This window comes from Cyrtonyx montezumae, unplaced genomic scaffold, assembly GCF_038088225.1.
Source record: "Cyrtonyx montezumae isolate F1298 unplaced genomic scaffold, pur_monq_1.0 scaffold_4, whole genome shotgun sequence".
In the NCBI taxonomy this organism is placed as follows: Eukaryota; Metazoa; Chordata; class Aves; order Galliformes; family Odontophoridae; genus Cyrtonyx; species Cyrtonyx montezumae.
In genome coordinates, this window is record NW_027072045.1 from 4933189 (window position 1) to 4952123 (window position 18935).

Below are 18935 nucleotides of genomic sequence, written 5' to 3' on the forward strand. Positions count from 1 at the left end.
ATTGCTTTGATCTAAGCGTACTTAGAACTTGAGGGCATCATATAAGAAAACTGATTAAAATTGCTTTGAAAGCTGGCATTATAAAGCACATAGTACTCAGCTTCCCAAGCAGACCTCATGTGAGAACTGCTACAAAACAACTAGAAAACGGCCAGCAGTTGTCCCTTCCCCCACTATTGTTCCTTGTCTTGAGCTGCCTGCATTTGAGTCTGTGAATGACAGGAGGTTTCCTAAAGGAAACAGTGACCAGCATGCTGAGCCGTGTAGGCCAAGCATGAGGAACAGGTGCCATTAAGCCCACACTATTACAGTACTTTTCTTGAGCTCTCACGGAGATAAAGAACTTGTAAGTAAAAAACACTGCCTGCTTGCATTTCTGTGTTACTCTTTTTCACTCTGCACAGCTAACCTTTTTCTAGTTTGTACAGCTGAGAAAAGCAACAGTGCTTTGGGAACAGGGAAGGGGGAGTGCTACCCACGCTTTTGTGTCTCGGGGCAAGACTCATTTCACTGCTAGCTGGGTAACATGGTCACAGCAAGGCTGTCCCAGGGCAGCTTTGGAGATGCTGGCTGTGGAGCTTGGTGTGCATAATTGCTGCCAGTGGGATGTGCTCAGACTGGATGAGAAGTGCATGGTGGCTCTTCTTTCTCTTTGCAGTACAAATCCCAGCAGTGTTGGTTGTTCATTTCCTTCCTTGCTGCAGCAATCCCCTGTGTGTGTTCTTCTGAAGGAATCCCAGGTCTGCCTGCAAGTTGTCCTGTCTGGCAGGAGCCCTGAGCCCTGTGGAAATGTTGGCCCATAGGGCTTCCACAGGATGGCGTGTCAGCATGTGCTTCAGCTGTATCAGCATTAACAAATGTGGTTTCCATTTTTTACAGTCCTATCTCAGCTGCCTGCGGGATATCTCTGATTGAGACCACTTGATTAGATCGACTTCAAGTGTTTTTCCATGTCATTAATGCAGAGAGGTGGGACTTGAAACACTTGACAAGTTGATGCTAACAGTTGCAGCAGTACAGTGCTGTGGTGCAACAAAAAAGGCACTGAATTAGAGGTAAATTAGACTGTTCCTTTTTTTTTTTTTTTACCTATGGTCTGGAGGAACAGCTTAATGTTGTAATCTCTCAGTTCCTTTTCTGTACATACCAACGTCATGAGTTTTCCATGGTTGAATACTAGGTTTAGCTGCTCTATCACATCTGCAGTACATTCAACATATGGATGTCACTTCTTCATTCTTAAAGTGCTGCAGGACCAGACAGCAAAAAGCATAAAGAAAACACATGATGGCCTTATTTCAGTCTGCGAAAACAGAGATTAGAAAATGCAAAGATCGAAGAACCAGAGGCAGAGCTGCTGCACATCTCCCTGAGGCCGAATAGCTCAGCATGTGACCAAGTCAGGGAGGCAGAGTTTTGAGTTTCCTGCAGGAGCACATTGCTCCCTGATGAATGGGGAATCAATTCCTGCTGCATTTCTAGTTCTGTTTGGTTAGCCACAGTTAGAAAACACGATTCCCAACATCCCAAGCAGGATACTTGTTCTTTCAAATCCACAGATCTCTTGGATAAAAATTACAAGCTGTCCTGTGATGAGCACAGCAGGGCTCACAGAATACCTCTGCCTGCTCCTGACTGCGCATCTTTGACACCGTATCTCATTAAGGAAATATTAAATTAACAGGTATTTTTTTTTTTTTAGAGTAAAGCTTTCATCCTGAAGCTGAAACAGTACAAGCTGCCTGTTTCTTCCTTTCATCCCTTTCCCCCACCCACTTCCTGTTCTACTGTAAAGAAATAAGTGAACTCTGTGATCTCTGCTTTGAGAAGGTTTCATCCCCCAAGCTGCTTAGACTGTCAGCGAAGTCCCAGCTAGCAGATGGCTGGAAGTGACAGCAGTGCTGTGAAGAATTAAGCAAATTATTTCCATCTCAGGATTGCTCTCGTTCACTACATTATGAAGCTTTTAAGCATTTTCCATCCACTTGGATGAATATTTGTGTATCGTTTACGGAACATGAACAAAATCTCTGTGAACCAAAGTTTCCAACCTCAAGGCGACTTGTTATTCTTGGAGGCATCGTTACGCCTTGGGCAAAGGCTTAAGGGAAGTCTTATCCTCTGTACTTGGGCCAATAGCACTGTGAACTTAAAGATGTACTGTCTTTTTCTGAGCTCATGATTAGGCAACAAACCAACCTCTTACTAACCCGCTAGCAGCAGTCAGAAAACTACTGAGCGTGGCAGTTTTTTTGGTGACTGTTTGTGTTTGTCATTTTGACTCGTTGCTCTGGTTCGCCAAAAATTCCTTTCGTGTGAAAGCGTGGAATGTTCTGTGAGAGGAAAGCTGCCAAAAAATGAGTCCGTCTTTTTTCATCTTCTTTCGATCCCTCTCTTTAGAAGCGAGACAATGGAGCTAGAAATACAGAATTTGGAAGGGATGAGGTTTTTTAAGGCTTGAGCATTTTCAGTGAGGGATACCCAAGGATACCTGTGCAACCCACCCCCAAGAGGATGGAGCAAACTAATGGGAAAGTCACACATCTGAGAGCTGCCAGGAGCAGCTTGTGCTTGGGGTTGTGCTGCTAAGTTTTGGCTCTGTATGTATGTAGGTGGAGGTACAGGAAGGCTCTCAAGCTTGGGTAAGGAAAAAGAGAGGAGCAGGGAGCCTGTCAGCCTACATACTAAAAGGCCTTCACGATTTTCTGAATAAGATTTGGATAGGCAAAGCAGTGACCTTGTGAAATAAATAACGAAGGGAAGGGGCAGTAAGTCTGCATTTGAGATAGTTTCAGGTTTGACCCTGTGAGATGACTGAAGTGGAAACAAGACTGTTTGAGCGGTGTATCTGTGCTGTTAGTGACCCCGAATCTCATGAATGAGATTCATGAGCACCTGAGCTGCAGCAGGCAGCCCTGGGCACGGCTACTCCCCAGCACAGTGCCGTGGAGCCCTGTGTGCCTGCACAGCTGTGTCACTGAGCTGTGAGATGGAGAAAGCCAGCGGCTCCTTCGCAAGGTAATGGTGTTTCTCATTCTTCACACTGTGACGCTGACGCCTTGTGCTTTAGGTTTAGATTTGCTCACAGCTCATACGCAGACACGCTCACTCCGTCAGCCCTGAGGAAAATCAGTGCGTACGGACGGGCTGCTCCGGCCCCACAGCCGCACCGTTTGATGGGGCTTTGGTCGTCCTCCAGCTTCCCATCGCGGCACAGGGGCAGCACTGTCCTGCGGGGAGGAAGGCGGCAGTCAGAGCTCCAGCAGCATGTGCCGGGGGAGCAGGGCAGGCGGGGCAGACGCTTGGGTCCTCCAGACAACAGCACGTGTGTACATCTGATGTAAGCAGGTGTCGTTTTCCACACGTGCCGCGGGATTCATTACCACCGCTGACGGAGCTGCGGCCGGCCGGCAGGGGGCGCCATGGCGCCACTTCCCGCGCTGCTCCGCTGAGGAGAGGCGCCCTTAGTGGCGGGGAGTGCGGGCTGAGCTCGGCCCGGGCTGACCGAGAGCAGCGAGTGTAGCTCAGGCATGCAGGAGCTGAAACCTCCGCAGGTCCCCGTTTCAGGGCTTGTAGGTAAGAAGTCAGCCGAGGTCACGAGAGGAGAGGCAGCGACAGGAGGGGAAGGGAAGCAGCACAACGAGGGAGGGGATTTCCGAAGGGTTTTGGCGGTCTCCTGATTTTCGTACAGCTTCACAAGCTTCTGTCGTGGCTCAGTCCATGTGGATTTCAGGAGGAGCCTGATTCTGATATGTGTTAGCTAACTTCCAGCCGACTTTTCATGATTCCTGTCCTAGAGGATTTAGTGCAGGGGATCTTCTGCTTTCTGTGGGAAATTAACTGGTAGGACTGGGAAACAGAGAGAGGCGATGTCTTGATCTCTGAAGCTGCTTCCTACCCACTGCCATAGAAAGCAGACATGACTGTCCAGATGGGCATGAAGCAGTTGCAGTGACGTCTCAGCAATAACATTTTTATTTTTTTTATGCAAAAGGAGCTGTCCTAGAGAAAGTAATTTGGGTTTGGTATTCTTCTGACTCTGCTCATGACATTTTTGATGGCACTGATAAGAGCTGACATAATGCATGGGCTTTTCATTGACCTGTAATACTGTCCTGATACTGGAGATTGCTTTATATTAGCTTTTATCAAAGGAGAGAGAGCGGGAGGACCTGTTCCCAGAGTGTGAAGCTAATCGGAGTATCAGGCACTCACTGTGTATTGGCCTGGGGGCAAAGGGGATCATTTACTAGAAATACACCTGTTATTACTGGTGTGATATGCATCATTACTCATCTCTCTTGGCTTTATGCAGAGCCAAGCTGAGGCAGTGTTAAAGCTGTGTTCACGCACTTATCTTATTTCTTTGCCACCGTTTCTACAGGTCACTTGGCCAGTCATGGCTAAGATAGACTAGGTGTAGTGGTTGTCAGAACAGCAGAAGCCAAAGTGGAGAGACAAGTGGAGTCAAATTTGTGTGTGAGGAAAGACGAGAGGCAGAGCAATGAGGAAAAATGAAGGGGAAGTCAAAGGGAACAGAACTGGTACTCTTTTCTCTCTCTTTTGGCTCTGTGTCTCTGACATCGTTTTGTACAGCTGATAAAGCTGTCAATTTGTTGCCCTGATACTTTTGCCTTGTTTCATTCCCAAGAAGCAACTCCTCTATCTGGTGAGGGCAGGAGGACAGAGATACGGTAGTTCTGAACTGGTGAAGTACCCAAATGAGTACTGTCACTGTGATTCAGTGTGGTAGCTCATTGCAGTTCAGGTGCTGAATACAGACAAAACAAATGTATCTGGTGCAGCAGTTGCTGTGTTTGTGACTTTTAGGATGAGTTTTCTATTTTTTTTCTTTACCCTAGATTTTACTCAGGGGTAGATTTGCTAATTCCCCCTCCTGCTTTAGAAGGTGCAATGGGATAAAGGTGGATCACTGAGGCACTTTGGGCTCCTGAAGTAAGCACATTAGTGTAATGCTTCTGAAACACCTGTCAGTGTCATCGTTGTGTCCACCTGGAGTTCGCAGAATTAATCCCCCCCAGAGGGAGGACTTTGCTTTTATATCTTTTAGCACTTCTTCCTAGAAGATATGGAGTGTTGTCAAGCAGCAGGATCAGTAGTTCAGGTGAATTCATTCTCAGTAGAAGCTTGTTGCAAGCAGGGACAAGGGTGCTCCATGCTGAACGCTGCTGGCCCGGATGATGAGAGCTTTCCCCTTGCTTTGGGTCCCTGAGCCAGGAAGCTCAGAAACGTATTCAGACAAAAACAGGAAAAGAAACAAAGACGATCCCTGAAATCCTCATTGTGGGGAACACTGTGGCAAAGCTCAGTGCTTCACAGCTGCTCTGTTCCGTGACACAAAGGGTCGCACCTGTCTGCTCCATTTGGAGTACTCACATGGGAAAGTTTGTGCAGAAGGGACACACAGTGTAAAGCAGAGTATTAATCACAAATGCCCACGGTGGAAATGCGTTCCCAAGTCAACATCATGTGTGAAGAGAAATGTGGCTCTTCCCTTCTTGCAGCTCTGCTCTTAGATTGCACTTCCTCTCCTAGGAGTGCAGTTACTGCATGTGTAATTCCTTGTCTGTCTCTTATTTGACTTTCAGTTGTAATACTCTAGTTCCTGAGCTCTAAGCTTTCCTAATCCCTTTCCTGTACTTCAGTCTACAAGCAATTTTAAAAGAGAATCAGAAGCACTGAGAGTCACATTTGTAATTGTGGCTCACCTAGGCAGTGAGTGTTTGCTTTGGGTTTAAAACTGGTGCTGATGACAAAAATCTAGCTCTCCGGGACAGGAGTCTGCTGAAAATCCCATGGTAAACACTTGCCTCACAGGGCATGTTTGGCATCTGCAAACGGGAGCCATCTGTTCCTTCTTTTAAGCGTATTAGCTGTCTAATAAAGGAAAAGAGATGCACGAAACTTCGCCTGAGGTCAAAACAGTGCGAGTGAGATCAGAGCTTTGATTGCCAAGTAAAATGGGTGTATAGATTCATACACACACTGCTTTTTTTTTTTTTTTGCCAGTGGAGGGCAGATACTGGTGGAAGGCACACAGTCATCTCACCCAGACTTAGGGGAAGTCTGGATGTAGAAGCAGTGATACAGCTCAGGCTTCTTTTTAGAGCTAGAGCGATGCCTTTTCTAAACGAGGAACTGAGCCACCTCAGAAACCATAAATGCTGACTCAGTATTTTTCAGTTCTCGTTCTGCTTCCACACCACCACTGGTGATCTCCAGGCAAGGAGCTGCTGAATCTGGTTTTGGACTTCACCTCCAATTTTGGGTTTGGACTTTATTATAATTTATGTCCTTTAGTGGTACTTTGAAAAAATCAAACATATCCCTTTTGCAGGAATGTTACGGATCATTCACCTTATAGTTCTTAAAGGTTGTCAGTAAAAATAGGCCAGCTCTCATTTAGTGTTAGTGATCGTTAGCAAGCATTTAGCAAAAGTGGAGGTCGTGGAAACTTAAATCATTCCCTGCATGATTTTTCTTTTGCATGATTTACTCCCGAGGCAGACAACCTGAGATGGCCACGACCTGCTCATATGAACCATGGTAAACAATGCTAGCTTATGTGACGTGAGGAACTGTATAAGAATGCAATTATCCATTAAAAAAAATCTTTTTAAAAGAGCATAAAGGTTAGGATATAAGATAGGTAACTGCTGAAGCCTACACGCTGCTGAAAGTCGTGTTTCTTTTCACCCGAGGATCAAAGGATAATGTAAAGTTTCATGTTAAACAACAGTACAAAGATCTTTGCTGAAGATTGAAGTGCATTTTCTGTAGCACTTGTTACACTCATTAAGCACAATGAGCAATTACCGGTTGAAAGCTGCTGGTGTCTCGCTTCCACGGGGCAAATGCTTTAGAGGCTTTCAGGCTGCAAGCTGAAATGGAAAGAGGGAACTCTGTACCGTGCCTACAATAACTGATACATTTGCAGGGCCCCTGCAAAGCCTCAGCACTTAGAATATATCACATCTCCTAAAGCAGCTGTGTTAATGGCAGCTATTTGGCACCACTCTTATTTCTGTTAATCAGATGACAACTTTGGGCTATGAATCTGTGAAACAATATGTCTTTCTGAAATTAATTTGATTCCTGCTGTTGCTGTGTTTTCTTCTCCCCCTTCTCTTTAAGGTGTAAGACACGTTCTGGCACCACTCAGGTTACACTCCGCTCGTCTGTGTGTGGTTGAAGCAATTCAGAGTTGGTTACGTGGCATGAAGACACAGGCAGGGCTCCCACTCATCCACGGTGACTTAGTTGGTCCAGGTTTGCCTGGAACATAACTGAACAACAATGATGGCTCGGATAATATCCAATAGGTCCGTGAAGGAGTGCGAAATAAGTACCTTATTTATTTATTTATTCTCACTTAGACCAGGAAAGACTTCCAGAATGAAATTTGGTGTCAGAAAGCTTTGTTGGTGTGGTGTTCATCCTCAGGTACCTCTGGTCAGGCCATGTTTTGCGTATGCATGAGGTACCCTGCAGTATGCAGCAGTGCAAGTCACCAGGGCTGCATCAGGATGACTCATGCTTCTGTTACCCTGTGAGTGCTGCGACATCTCTACGTGCAGATTGATATCACCAGCCCTGTGTTTCTTTGTGGCTTCTGTGGAGCTGTTGCATTGCGTGTTTTGATATCTGCCTGAGAATTATTTTACTCTCAAATCAAAAGCGGCAGAGCTGGTAAAAAGCAGAGTTTGCATCTTTGCACCCAGATATTGAAGATCTGTGTGTACTTGTTTATGCAAGTTCTTTACTTATGCCTGACCTGCTTTTGCCCAACAGTGAGGTAGGCGTTGCTTTGGGGAGCTCTGCCCTGATCCTGCCAAGCTCCAGCTGCAGGCAGTCCAACGCACTGACCCAAATCCAGCTGATGCTCTCATCGATAAGATCCAAAGCTCTTCACAGCTCATAAGTTGTGAGCTGTTTGGGTCAACTACTGTTTCTTAAGTGGACGTGGTGGAGATGGCTCAGCGGTTGGACTTGATGATCTTCTTAGTGCTCTTTTCCAGTGTTGATAATTCTGTGATTCTATGACTCTGACTGTGAACACTTTCACAGCTCTGCCTGAAAGGAGTCCTGCTCTTACTGTGGTCTCTTACAGAGGCTGCTTGGAGGCTGTGTATCCATCCCCACTTATATGTAAGACACAGCTACACAAAGAGAAGGGTGTTTCCAGCTGTACTGAGGAAGCCTTGTAGCAGAGGATTTCTTGGAAGACTTTTTTTGTTTCATTAGAGTTGTCTACATTGTCTTTCTTTACCTGTCGGGTTGTGTTGATTTAATCACCTTGTGCCTCTCTGAGGAAAAAGCTCTTAATGTTTTGTTCTCAGGGAGCTCCTAGTCCTGAGTGCAGCTTTCTGCCTGCTCCATGGGGAGCCGTGACGACTCTTCCCTGCGGGATGCTGATCACCTCTAATTGCTGCTGCGTGAGCAGTCACATCAAGGCTGCCTCACATGACAGCGTGAGATTCCACTGACGGAAGGTGCAGTTTTGTAATCCCTGCAAATCCCCCCCTCACCTGAGCCCTTTGCGTTCACAGTCGGGATTTACCAACCATCTGTGGAGAGCTTTCAGGGGATAAAAGCAGCATTAATGGTTTGGCCCCAGTGAAGGCATCACTTGCCTGTGATCTCCAAGAGTCCAGTTCAGCAGGAGCTCAGAGCTCAGTCTGTCTTCTGTGTTTGCTGATACTCAGCGTTGCAGATTGCCAAGGGACTCACTGGTATGAGATTATCCGTTAGAGGAAAACTAGAGAAACGATTGTTCTGGAATACAGACTGCTTCTAAATGCTCCCGAGTGGTGCTGAAATGGGGGGACCCGCCTCAGTGATGTGCCTAAGAACTTGCTACATAGAAGACTGCAAACCATTCAACCCACCTGACCTGGGAAAACCCCATCTCTCCAGGAACTGCACTTACTGTCATAAGACAACAAAGCAAACGCGGTCGAACAGTATTAGTGTGTGCATCTTGCCCATCATCCCAGAGTATCCAGGCTTCCAAGACATTAAGGTCTGTATGCAAAAAGTCTTTGAAATGTATAGCATTTCAATTTACTGCTCTTACTAAGCTGATAGGTGATGTGGTAATCAATCTTGGATGTTTTGATAGAGAAAAGCTTAACTTTAAAGAGTTGTACTCTTGATACATTATCAAGTGAAGATTATTTAAACATATTTTTTAAGGTTTAATGTGGGAAGGAGAGACTACTTTTCAACCAAGTCTTAGTGTTCTTCGGTTACCTAACTTATTCCAGAAGTAGAATCACTCCAGACAGGATCATTAATTTTTCTGGGACTCTTCCAGAATGTGATGGAATAGTGAGAGATGAAAAATGTGATTGCCTGTTGGTTTACAGGGCCTGTCCAACCCACTGTTCCTGGTTTGTGCTTGATGTTTTCCATCCATCATTAGTAAGCATCCTGCCAACTTGCTGATGATGGAGCGCCCTACTGAGACATTGCTGGGCTCTGAAACCAGATTTGTGGCTGAACCCTTAGCAAGTATCTAGACTTAATTAGCAATTGTGAGAAGCTGCTTGAATGATCATTTTGCGATACCAAAGGCATTGTCAGGCATAATAAATGAGTTCAAAATGTTCGTGGTCCAGCTGTGAAACATTACTGTCTACATACAGTGTAGTCTTTCTTTTTATTGATTTGAAAGAGCAATATAATGCAAAGCAGTTCTTCCATTGAGCTGAACAGCTAAGATTTCTGAAAGAAAAAGCCATGGTCCGGCCTAATCTGGTGAGCTGAAAGCAGCTGGTAGCTTCAGACAGACTGGGATGTCTTGGAGTATATGCGAGGAAGATGGAAATGGCAGAGCAGTAACTGTGAGAGCCCAGGGGAAATTTAACTCTGGATGTGGAGAGGCAGTCTTTAATGTGGTGAATTTCTAGCAAATTGTTTGGGCACTCGTTGATTTCCCTCACAGTCAATAAAAGGACTCACAGCATGGGTGTTCCCCTGAAGTCAACGGGGAGACACCCACTGATGTCAAGGGGAGTTGGATCAGGCCTTTGGCTGTTCAAGCAGCTGAGGTATTAAAATGGTTGGCAGGGAGAAAAAGGCATCCTATGATAGGAAAGGAGAAGACAACTCCACGCACGTCTATGATATACTGCAGGGTAATAGCAATAAACTTCTTAGTTTTAGGATGTAGAAGGACATCACATGTGAAAATTGCTTTTCTGGCAATAATATACTGCAATTCACAGCTGAGTAAGGAAAAACAAAAAGAAGAAAAATTTCTTACAATAGGAATACATTTTTATCATGGGAAACTGCAGCTACAGGCCAATGAGATTTGAAAAGGATAAACTTGAAGTTCTCTTACTACAGACAGGTGAGAGATTCTTTTAGAAAATGAGATTTTCAGAGAGGCTACACAAAATTGTAGCAGTACATCAGAGTCAGAGCTCAGCATTGTTTAACCTCAGACCAAAGCATTTGTTTTCCAGAGAGGGATTAGAGTTAAAGTCCTCAGGGAATTTAGGTTAAGAACATAAAACTTTCCCCAGCAGCTGTTTACTGTGAGGAACCATAACATCTTTTTCTACATAAACCAGCACATTTTAATGCAGATTCCCTTCACCCTTCTGCCCCACCCCTGCCTCTCTTCCTTCCCCTTTTGAACAGCTATCAAAAAATGATCCAGAAGCTCGAGCCTTCAGCCGGCTTTCCCAGGATCTGGAAAGAGGAAAGAGCCCTTCCTCACAGCTGAGCAGTTTTCCAAACACAGCTTCGTTTGCCCATTGCCTGGGGGGCTCCTCCGGAGGCTGCCTGAAAGGCCGACCTGCTCCCTGCACTGCCTTCCATGACAAACCCTTGCAGGAGTATTTCAACGAGAGGCTGATGGAGCTCAGGAACTATGAAAGTAAGAGGTCCAATAGGAAGACCAAGGGATTTTCTGACAAGAACCAGAACCCCTTACTGACCCGCAGAGCATCTCGGCGCAGAAGTAGTTGTGGTGCTGTGGTAATGGTTGGGTATAGCAAGGACACAGAAGAATCCTGCAGCTCAGCAAATGAAGAAGGCAGAAAAACAGTAGAACACAGTGGTCAAAAGGAAATCCGCAGTGTCCTGGACCTCTACAAGGGTGACTTCTTGGACATTTTAACAATGCACATTGCTGCTCCTCTAGAAGCATTCGTGCAAAAAAAGTAATGCTGGAGCTGTTTGCAGCTAGTCCTGCAGTCCTCCAAGTGAAGAACTGCTCCTGTTCAGTACTGTTGTGACTTAAGTAGTTTATATGTGTTAGATCATTCTGATGCAGAAATACGTCTGTGGGACAACACTGACATGGCATAACTTTCTGTTCAATTATTTTCCTCAAAGAATCAGTAAAAATGAGGGGTAGAGTTGAAGTACTGTACACATATAGCACTGTTCAAAATGCACACATGAATTCTTGAGCTGCCTTCAAACAGACTGATTAGTTTCAGCAGAGCAGTGTGGTTTCCTATTGGTAGTGTGTAGTTTGCATTAGCTCATCTGAAGAAACAGTATTGTGTTCTGCCAAGTTACTTTGCTTGTTTTATGTCTTGTTGTTGATCTAGTGTACCATTTTGACCCATTTGATCTATGCTATGTTTTGCATGGATGCAAACTACTCGATAAGAAGTGATTGATTCTGTCATATTGCCACATGTGATGAGATCTTTGTAGCAGTGTCTGGTACTTGAAGAACACTGATGTAAGCTTCATTTCTCAATGTGATCAGCCACTGTGGATTCATGTGCGTACTCACAAACCTCTGACTTAAAAAGCACTGCAAGGGCAAAGAGAAAGGAACACCACATTTCAGTGAGAATTAGGGAAGTAATTGTGTAGATGGAGTCTGTCTTGCTCTCCTGTTGTAAGTATGAGGTCAATATAGCCAAAGCTTAATGCAGTCTGAGCTTCCAATTGTTTATTGCACTTCGTGTTTATAGTGGCCATCTAAGTATACAGTGCCAGCTGCAGCCAGATTTTTCTGTTACACAGAATGTCAGTGTTTAGTTCTGCAGAGCACTGAGTGTCAGGCCCAAAGCTGGGCAGCTATTTATGTAAAGAGCTTCCAAAAAGCACTATTGCCTGTAGTACTATTAGCAGTAAAGTCATCATTACAGTGTTAGTTTGAGCTGATGTTTCTGTCTCTGTTTTCAGATGCTTTTTGATGTGAGTTAACAAGAGGAGCTGGAGGAATTAGGTAATTAATGTATCAGTTTGCTAATTCCTACTAGCAGAGTGGAGCAACAGCAGGGCAGGCAACAGCAGCTTTCAGTCAAAACCCAAGAACAAAACCCCCCTGTCAGTCAACTGAGAGCTTTCACCCCAGAAAGGAAACACATCAGATTTATTCCATATCCCTTTCCCAGTCCTGGGTTCAATAGCATCTGAGTGAACTGACACGGGATACTGAAAGCTCTAGGTCCTTTGTGCATGGGAAAAAGCTCTACATACTGAGCCTAAATGAATTTTTCAGAATTCAGTTTGCCTTAGCACTGCGAATGGCAGGGCACAGCCAACTAGGTGCATTTTTTCCCTGAAGGAAAATCTTTATTTTAGACTGAAATGAAACTCTGCCACACATAAAGGCACTCACAGATGCCATAGAGGGGTTGCATCTGGTTTCCACTGCGTATCTGCCAGAGGTTAGTTTCTCTTCAGGGAGTGTGTGCATCATAATAACATATCATTCATGATGTGAGGACATAATAATAACTGCACTGTTAATGGGACACAAGCAGCCCTAATTCTTGCATTTCTTGAGTGTACATTTGAACGCATGCTTCTAAAATTTAGTTTTGCAAGTCATTTCCCACCTGCAAAGTCTTCTAAAAAACAACCTGCCTTCCTCCCTGCTCCTGATATTTAATCTTTATCACACTGCAGTGACTCCAGATTAGCAGGTCTGGAGCATCCTGAGTCTCTCTGCAGACATGAAGCCCCATGCCATTAGGATGTTACTGACATTTGCTGGCAGTAGAGGAACATGCTTTCCTTTAATGAAGAAATAAATTAATGGTGCTAAACTATATATATGTATATATATACAAACTGAATAGTAAGCTATATATAGTTTATATATATATAATGAAAATTTGGTAAGCAAGCATCTGTAAATGAATTACTTCAGCTGTTCAGCCTCTTCTCCATTACTCTTCACTATTCATGACAAATCAGAACACTAATTGTTAATAGTTTGCTTTTACTTTTATGGTATCCTGAGTATGAAAAAGAGTGACAAAATCCAGCAATTAAGACTCAGACTTGGCAGAAATGTGTATTGTCTCCCCTCCCAGAAGCATCCCCGTAGACTTCAAATTGCAGAGTCTGATCCATTTATGGTATTTTTCATCTGTGAAAACCTCTAAGGGATTCAGAAAGTTGACATGTTTTTTTTAATTGGATTTCTTTCAAAATAATGTAATGACTTTCCTCTGAGAAGCTGCACTTCTCATGCCAGAGAAAGTGGAGAAGGCTGAGGAAGATTACATCTCCTGAGAGAGAGCATAGCTAGATGCTGCTGTGCAGAATGGACATGGGGATACGGAGAGAAAAGAACACCAAGAACTGCTAGAGAAGTAGGAAGACTTCATCTGACATTCCCCCAGAATTTTAAGATCTCCTGAAAAATGGCTTGGGTTTGTTTGGAAAGTGATGAGCTGAATTTATGTGGACTATTACCTCAGGTTGCAGTGAATGCAGCTGTTGGGTGTAGCTGCTGCTTTCATGCAGATATTCTGTTTTCACCACGTTCTCTCATGAAACTTGATGCAAACACCGTTTGCCATTCGCAGGTTTGTAGAAGTATTCTTTCTGCCTCTTTGAAACATTTCTATCTTTTCTCATACAGAAAAGGCTCTGCACCACTTTCCTGCTAGTGATCTGCAGCCACTCTTTGCCTTTGTTTTAAATCCTTTACGTACAGAACACTGAAGAGCACATTATTGTCATTTTCCTTCTCCAAACATTTTCCCTCAGACTGAACTGAATCTTTTCATTTTTAAAGGTCAATATCCCTTATAGGCCCCATAAACCAGACAGTGCTCAGCTTCTAAAAAGAGTTCACACCTTCTGAAGCCTCCATGCTCACTAGTGATTGTGCCATCCTTTCCTTGAACACGTCTTTAAGGTCACAGAGTTGTGTTGGTGACAGTTATACGGCAGAGAAAGGCAGGGGAAGCAGAGCTCAGGGAAAATTCTGCTTTCAGACAAGAATCTGAGCTTCTGCAAAGTAATGTGCACTCTCATGTTTGGTTTTCAGTTCCCTCAATCTCCACGAAGAAACGGTGAGATGGAAAATAAAAGGAATAGCATCGTTGAAACATATTCCACTCTTACTGAAGTGGTCTTCAAGATCCCAAAGAACTAAGGAAGGTGACTGTATGCCTCATTAAAGCAATACATATAGTTTTCAAGTATTTAAATTAAAGAATTTATTTAAAAAAAAAGCAAAAAAAAAAAAACCAAAAACCAAAAACCAAACAATCAAAACAGTGGTTTGATCTAGATACAGCAGCACTGTGACATTACTAGGACATTATGTACGAAGAACCCAAGCAGCCATAGAACACAGAAGCCTTTATCTTCAATAACAATCTCAAATGAAACTAGCTTCATCAAACAATGTTAAAGATCTCCCTGGCAAGAGAAATAAAACCAAACAGCCCCTCCCCACCCCTAACCCTTTGGATACTAGGATGAGTTTTTGTACAATACCAACAGCCACTAGCTCTTCTAGTTGAGAACACTTGCTTGAATTTATTACAAAAATGATCTGTTGACTCAGTTATGAAGGACAACTTTTAACATCGCTTTAGAGTTGTCTGCTCCCCTTATAGACTACAGTATTAGAAGTGCTTAAAAACATTTAATCCTGCATATGCTCTTGAAATTCCATCAGAAAGATATTTTGTGTGTGTTTATATATCAAATATGACTTTTAGTTTTTGAAGCAGGTGAAAAGACTAACCCTATTATGAAACTGCAAATTTACAGTTTAATTGTTAGTTAGATATGGGCAACCACGTGATAATTCATGAAATCTTCAGGTCTATCTACATTGCTCAGAAACACAAAATAAAGTTTTTACAACTTCCACCTTCATAAGGCTAAAACGTTAAGTCTTTCAGAAGAGTGTCCAGTGTTGAAAAGAAAGTCAGTTAAGGGAGATTGCATTCTGTACGTATGAAATAGCTCATTTCAGCTTGCTAATGAATGTATTTGGGGTGGTGAGAAGGCAATACGTATTTGTCATCCAGCCACTACCTGAAAAGTTCCTTTTCTGGGAGTTAATCTTCTCTGCAGGACCTGTGATTTTCCAGAGAGCGTGGAGGTCCCCTTTGGAGTCCGCTGATCCCAGCAGTGTGGTCGCCTCTGTTCTCATAGCAGCAGCGAGCTGACCCCGTGCCTGCCATCCTGGTGACTTCACACGGCGTTCCATTTAATTGCTGCCTACACATTCATTTGCAGGCTTGGCCGAAAAAGAGAAAGCTTGTGATGTTGAGCTGGCAAAAGTAATTGTCCCCTTCCTCTTAACTTTGTCTTTCCATTGTAAAGAAGAGGAAGTGTTCGTCTGAATGCTGCAATTACTAGCTAGTACTTAAATAAGAAATTAATACCTTAACATTTGCACTGGAATCTCATCTTCTGTTGGAGATGGCTTTACAGAAGGGAAGAGCATTCTTTTTCAGTATCTCTAAGGAACTGAGACAAACCAGCAATAAAAAAGAGCCCTTATTTACAAGACTCATCTCCCATGCCCTGTAAATAAGAGCAGCTATATTAAACCTGTTTCACTTAAATACTAATATAAAGAGTTGATCTGTTTTGTGCAGAGACTCCCAAGTGCTTTCTATCGAGAGATAGAGAGCATCCCTCCATGTTTAAAAATGGGAAAGCAAAATTGCAAAGAGGCTTGTCCAGGGCAGTGATGTAAAACTTGAGCACAGCAGCAACAAAATCCACCACTTCTGGCTCCAGGTACGTAAAACAAGGAGAATACTTTTTTACAAGCAGTAATATTCATTTTAGTAAACAGGCAACAATCAGTTTGAAATGGTTTCTCTCATAAAACCCATTTGTCACCTTGCTGTCTAGGCTGATTCTAGGCAGTTTGGACTTGTGTTATCAGAGAAGTTTGAGGGAGGTGAGCATATAATACTGTAGCACACCGTGGGCTTTTCTCTTTACTAGTAGTTTTCCTAAAGAAAAATATAATACTGCAACATTCTCTGGAGCAGTTTCTTCCCCTTTTTCCCACTTTGTGCTTCATCCTATGGTCTGCACCTGAGGCACAGACCAGCCCGAGGATGTTCTTTCAAGCAAAGTCCAATCTTTTCAAATATTGCGTGGGAAATGTCTCGAAATGTTTAACAAGTTATCTCATCTGCACTCAGATATTTAACAAACTGTAAATCTGAACAAAAAAAAAACCCAACACAGCTATGGAGAAGCAACCTGTTCCATAGATATCCATGAGAAGATGTGCTGTAAGGGTGTGCGTAAGGGTGGGCACTTATTGCTTTTCCAGAAAGGTCTACTCAGGTAACTTCTGGCTGAGGCTCAGCCAAGTAGGAATGCAGAGCTGTGTGATAGCTGCTCCCACAGGCTGAATGTGTACCTACTTTCCTGTTCAAACCGTTCTGCCAGTCCTCCTCCTAGAGATGACACTGACTTTGAGCCATGGGCTCGACACTATATTTAATATGACTTTGTGTATGCAATTTCAAGGTTACTGAAAAAGCTATAAATAACATGATAACAAGGAAGAATGTGCTGTGATGTGTGACAGTAACATTTAACACATGCTGAAGATACATACGTAAAGGTGATTTTCACACTGTACTCCAGAGCTCACACCCTCTCTGTCTTCCTTGTCCTGCTCATGGTTTTAGTAATATTAAAGACTGCTTTTCTGCGGCATCTCTCCTGAGAAGTTGGATTTAAAATCTGAGGCTTTGACAGAGGAAGCAAAGAATTCAGATCAGAACTTGAGTTCTACTTGAACAAAATTAAGAATAAGTGTCTTAGAATCAGACACTTCTCTGTACCAGCAAAGAATGACTTCCAGCTGCTGATGGCATGCTTTGCCATAGTTGCTGGTGGAAGGGATGACTGAAACAAGATGGGATCAAATTGTTTTTACAGATACTTGGCATTGCCCCCAAACTGTCGGTTACCAGGGATCTCTAGTTATTGCAGAACAGAGTTCTGCCATTCAATAATGTTCAGTTTGACCTGCAGTAACTGGTATGATCATCTTCACACCTTTACCAGCTTCACAGGCAGGTTCTTGTTCAGAAACGAGATCTAAGTCATATCCAGTCTTGCAAAAATCTCTTCTTAGACAATCCAGATCAAGTGTACATTTAAGAGTTTATTATTTAAAGTCACCAAGGTTGGAAAAGACCTTCCAGCTACCTAGTCCAACCGTCCACCTACCACCAATATTTCCTCACTAAACCATGCTCCTTAGTACGTCCACATGTTTCTTGAATACCTCCAGGGACTGTGACTCAACTCCTCCCCTGGCAGCCTGTTCCAGTGCCTGACCACTCTTTTGGAGAAGCAATTGTTCCTAATATCCAATCTGACCCTCCTCTGGGGCAACTTGAGGCCATTCCCTCTAGTCCTATTGCTAAGTTTGTACTTCCTTACTTCCCTTTTATTACTCCTTTATTTTAAAAAAGCCTCTCATACAACTGGAGAATGGGAAAAATTCTAGAAGAGTTAATTCTTCTATAGAGACACTGCAGAAAATGAATGTTCATCTGTATCAAAAAGTGTATAAACTGGTGCTCATCAGATTACTTAGTAAAGATTTAAAAATAAAAACAATGCTTGCACAATGCAAGATTAGACTGCAAAAGATTTCTGATTCTTAAAACTAGCTAAGTTTGCTCCTCTGTCTACTTAAAGCAATCAGCTAGACCTGAACTTCTGCGTTTTTTAAAGAGTCTATACTGTAACTGGAAAGAAGATTGAAAAATTAATCAGTTTGGAAAGCTATTAAATAACTGCTCCTTCCTGCTCCTTTGCTACGTGCAAATCCACATCAAAAACTATCCCCTTTGAGTCAAAATAGGGAAAATCCCCCTGTAAATGCTCTCCAAGGTTGTAAAACAAAATCATAATTCCGTTCTTGCAGAGCCCCTGAACACCCACAGCTCCCAGTGTTTCTGACTCTGGCTCAGAGGCAACTGACAGATGTTTCTGACAGCAGGGCAGGGCTTCAGCCCTGAACTGTGTGCTCCTGTGGGCACACTATGGAAGCGAGAGGACTAATCCTGCTGACTCAGGTGGCTCTACATCAAGCTGTGAGAATGGAACTGGAGGAAACAGCCCCCTCTGCACACAGCTGCTTTCATTTCTACAGCATTCATTCCTTTCCTGTCAAGAAGCTGAAACCAGTATATATTTAGTTTGTAGCTGATGTAGAAAGTTACTCAAAACTCTCTTTGTTACTGTTTCTCTACAATCTTGTACCTTCTGTAAGATCTCCAATGCCATCATCTGACAAGAGTGGCTGAAGCTCTCCCTGAGCACCATCTACATGGGGAGAAGGGATTTCTCTGCCATGCTGATCTGAAGGAAAAAAGGAGAACATATTCTTGGTGATGTTACGATGTACTTTCTGCATATCTATTAGCAACCACAAAAACTGGAGGATTTTGGAATGGTATGGACTTGCATCTTAGTGCATTTTACTTTAGAGAATGGCACCAAAGCCCCATCTCCCTTCCTTAACTTTTCTCTGTAGGCTGCTTTATGCAAATCCTGACCCTGTTTAACTCTCACTCGTGTCTTCTAGCTGTTTTAACATCTAATTCCCCTGACTATCACACATAGCTTTGCCACCAGTAACCTGCATTTCTTTTATCTCTTCCGCACTAACCAGAAAGACAGAACATATA

General features: G+C 43.4%; 1 protein-coding gene across 1 annotated transcript in view; it reads right to left on the bottom strand.

Moving 5' to 3' along the window:
• GRK5 (G protein-coupled receptor kinase 5) overlaps window positions 1–18935 on the bottom strand; it is a 213834-nt gene that overhangs the window by 37569 nt on the left and 157330 nt on the right. The gene's annotated exons all lie outside the window — the stretch shown is intronic.